This window comes from Aegilops tauschii, chromosome 2, assembly GCF_002575655.3.
Source record: "Aegilops tauschii subsp. strangulata cultivar AL8/78 chromosome 2, Aet v6.0, whole genome shotgun sequence".
In the NCBI taxonomy this organism is placed as follows: Eukaryota; Viridiplantae; Streptophyta; class Magnoliopsida; order Poales; family Poaceae; genus Aegilops; species Aegilops tauschii.
Window position 1 is genome coordinate 262,675,462 of NC_053036.3, and position 4,694 is coordinate 262,680,155.

Here is a 4,694-nt window from a genome sequence, read left to right on the forward strand (position 1 = left end):
CGCATCATGATAACAACATTTAAAAATGTTTATTATTGTTGTTTTCTTTAAATTGCTATTTATGCATATGGGGATTTTTTGGAATTGTTGTTTGTTATTTCCGGCCTCATTTAAACTTGCCTAGATAGGTAGTTTTCATATGCTTCACCCCTTGACATGTTTAATAACATTTAAATTTGTTGGGTACATAACCGAGAGAGAACTAAATAACTCGAATGTGGTGTTTCGTCAATATGCAACTCGTTACAAATTGAGCTCCACTTAATTTGTAGTATTGTTTGTTGCACTTTGACATGCCATGCCTCATTAAACCGGACATGCATCATACTTGATTGTGCATCATGTCATGTTTATGATTGTGTGTTTACTATGTTGTTTGTTTCTTTCCGGGTTGCTTCTCTCGTTAGCTTCGGTTTCATTCCGGAGTTGTGAGGATTCGTTCGACTCCGTCTGTTTGTCTTCTTCATGGACTCGTTCTTCTTCCTTGCGGGATCTCAGGCAAGATGACCATACCCTCGAAATCACTTCTATCTTTGGTTGCTAGTTGTTCGCTCTATCGCTATGTTGCGCTACCTACCACTTGCTATATCATGCCTCCCATATTGCCATGTCAAGCCTCTAACCATCCTTCCTAGCAAACCGTTGTTTGGCTATGTTACCGCTTTTGCTCAGCCCTTCTTATAGTGTTGCTAGTTGCAGGTGAAGTTGAAGCTGGTTCCATGTTGGAACATGGATATGTTGGGATATCACAATATATCTTATTTAAATTAATGCATCTATATACTTGGTAAAGGGTGGAAGGCTCGGCCTTATGCCTGGTGTTTTGTTCCACTCTTGCCGCCCTAGTTTCCGTCATACCGGTGTTATGTTCCTTGATTTTGCGTTCCTTACGCGGTTGGGTGATTTATGGGACCCCTTGACAGTTCGCTTTGAATAAAACTCCTCCAGCAAGGCCCAACCTTGGTTTTACCATTTGCTACCACCTATCCCCTTTTCCCAAGGGTTCTGCAGACTCAAGGGTCATCTTTATTTTAACCCCCCCCCCGGGCCAGTGCTTCTCTAAGTGCTGGTCCGGACTGAGTAGACTGCGAGGCCCCCTTGTGGAAACTCGAGGTATGGTTTTACTCGTAGGATGTCTCATCCGGTGTTGCCCTGAGAACGAGATATGTGCAGCTCCTATCGGGATTGTCGGCACATCGGGCGGCTTTGCTGGTCTTGTTTTACCGTTGTCGAAATGTCTTGTAACCGGGATTCCGAGACTGATCGGGTCTTCCTGGGAGAAGGAATATCCTTCGTTGACCGTGAGAGCTTATAATGGGCTAAGTTGGGACACCCCTGCAGGGTATTATCTTTCGAAAGCCGTGCCCGCGGTTATGTGGCAGATGGGAATTTGTTAATGTCCGGTTGTAGAGAACTTGACACTCGACTTAATTAAAACGCATCAACCGTGTGTGTAGCCGTGATGGTCTCTTTTCGGTGGAGTCCGGGAAGAGAACACGGCTTTTGGGTTATGTTTGACGTAAGTAGGAGTTCAGGATCACTTCTTGATCATTACTAGTTGACGACCGTTCCGTTGCTCCTCTTCTCGCTCTTATTTGCGTATGTTAGCCACCATATATGCTTAGTGCTTGTTGCAGCTCCACCTCATTACCCCATCCTTTCCTATAAGCTTAAATAGTCTTGATCTCGCGGGTGTGAGATTGTTGAGTCCTCGTGACTCACAGATACTTCCAAAACAGTTGCAGGTGCCGATGATACCAGTGCAGATGACGCAACCGAGCTCAAGTGGGAGTTCGACGAGGACCTTGGTCGTTACTATGTTTCGTTTTCTGTTGATCAGTAGTGGAGCCCAGTTGGGACGATCGGAGATCTAGCATTTGGGGTTGTCTTCTTTTCTTTTGGTTCCGTAGTCGGACCTATGTGTGTACTCTGATTAATGTATGATTTATTTATATATTGTGTGAAGTGGCGATTGTAAGCCAACTCTTTATCCAATTCTTGTTCATTACATGGGATTGTGTGAAGATGACCCTTCTTGCGACAAAACCACAATGCGGTTATGCCTCTAAGTCATGCCTCAACACGTGGAAGATATAGCCGCATCGTGGGTGTTACAGATAACTAGCACTTTCAAGGTGGAATGGCGGTGGCGTATGTGATATGCGACCGGTGCAAGTATGCACATATCTATACTTGGCTCTGGCCACTTGTAGAAGCATACGACGTGTAGAGATCCAACCTAGAATTACATATTAGCATAGTTACGTTAGGTACATACTAGTGGGGAATCCAGACTCCGTGAGAACGCCTTCACCCTATTGCTTCCAAAACCCTTCATTACTCTCTATCACATTTATTTTATTCTCGCACTTTTATTTAATTGTTGTCACCTTTCACATGCAATATTTCAACCTTCGTATTCGCATTGCTTCGGACTTCCATTAACTTGCAGATACTCCGTAATAATTCACTACGAGGAACAAAGACCATTTTTGTGTGCTCACTACAGGATCGATACTCTTACTTTAAAAATCTACAACTAAACCTTGTGCACTTGTAGGCTATCAGAGACATGTAATCTCCTTATCTATTGTTTTATGTGCTGAGGGTCCGACTACTCGCTTGTCGCATGCAGAGGAGAATGGAAAAATCTAGAGTGAAGGTATGCAGAGAGGCCACTTCCATATAAATCTTCTGTTTGCTGATGACTCCTTGATCATTATGAAAGCTAACCCTCGCAATGTCGAGCTTTGAGATCTATTATGGATTCCTATTTCCGCCGCTTCAAGGAAAATGGTGGGCCTTGATAAATCTAGCATCTTCTTTAGTCCCAATAGGAAAGTGGAGATTAGGGAGCAAATTTGTACCACTCTGAATATTATGACTGAGGCTCTCAATGGCAAATATTTAGGTTTGCCGCTAATGTGGGTATGGACAAGTCTGATTGTTTTCAGTACCTGATTGATTGTATATATTATCGTGAAAATTAGTGGATGGAAAGAAAAATTATTATCCACGGGGAAGGAAATCCTTCTCAATTCTGCTGTACATTCCCACCTACGCTATATTCGCCTTTACAATTCCTAAAAAAAACTTGCAAAGGATTCGTTGACGCGATGTCACATTTTTGCTAAGTGACAAGGACAATCAGAAGCGGATGCATTGGATGGCTGATGGAAAATGTACATTTCCAAAAATCAAGGGGGCATAGGTTTTTGTGATATTCATTGTTTCAATCTGGCGATGTTGACAAAATAAGCATGGCATCTTCTTGAGAACCCAGAGTCCTTGTGTGCTACCATTTTGCGAGCAAAATATTTTTCTGATGGTGATTTATTGAATACTAATTTAAAAGGGAGCCTCATTTACCTGGCAAAGTATCATGGCATGTTGGGAATGGTCAGAGTATTGATATTTGGGAAGATGTTTGGATCTCGAATTGTGCTAATAGAAAATTTATCACTTGTAAAAGGGGATATATGATATCTAAGGTTTTTGATTTAATTCATCATGTTACTAATAATTAGGATGAAAATCTGGTTAGACAAATGTTGTGCCAATTGATGCACAACAAGTCCTCACAATACCTCTTCCTCAACATGACATGTTGGATTTTTTTTTTTGCTTGGATCTATTCAAAAAATGGTATATTTTTCGTACGGTCAGCTTATGTTGTGGAATGGGAGAGAAGGAAACGAGCACCAACACACAAGGAAACTTCGACGTACTAATGAAACGGGACAAATCATAGTTAATTCTATTTGGTTTAAAATTTGGCGCACATTGCATGGCACTCTCTCATGTCGCATTACACTGGCTAATAGACACCTAAAGGTTCCACCCCAGTGCTCATTTTGTTCCTCTGGATCAGAAGATACAGAGCACCTGTGGCTTCAATGTCCAGAGCAAAGGAGGTTTGAAAAAAAAATGGGATGGATGAAGTAATTAAAAAGAGCTTGTGAAGTTGATCATGCTGGTGAAGGTGTTCTTGAGTTTTACTCTTTCTGCATAAGCATGCTATTTTGGGTCTTTAGAATGCTCACTAGATGATCGTTCTTGAGTTTTTATTCTTTCAGCCGAAGCATGCTATCTTGGGTCTTTAGAATGCTCGTGAGTTGATCGCCATTACCGCCTAGTACTTAAGGCGTAAACTGGTGCATGAGAAGAAAACTCAATATGCTAACCGGAGTTCTATGGGGATACGTGCTCTAAAGACAAACTATGTCATTGTGTTCTCTCCAAAGTCTACAATGAAAAGAGGGGGTTGGGTCCAGCATCTACCGGTTTCATAAAACTTAATGCGGATTCTTCTTTTGATCATGACCTGCTTGGACGCACGGCTAGCTCTGTCTTAAGAGATGATAAAGGCAAATTCATTATAGAAGGTAATTAGAGAATTAATTGGTATACATTTGTCGTCCTCAAGGCTGAAGCTTTGGCACTAAGATATGGGATATACTTACGCAAAAGGCGGGTTACAATTGCCTCGGTCATTAACTTAGATAATTTGAAGATCATTGAAACCATGAAGAATGAAGGACGGTCTACAGGAACGTTACGGCAATTTTTTATGATTGTTATTATTTGGGGCATGTGTATTTTCTCTTACTAGTTTTGAACACTGTTTTAAGGAAGCGAATAAGGTTGCTCATGAACTTGCTAAGCTAGCTAGATTTTCTTTGACTAGTGACTGG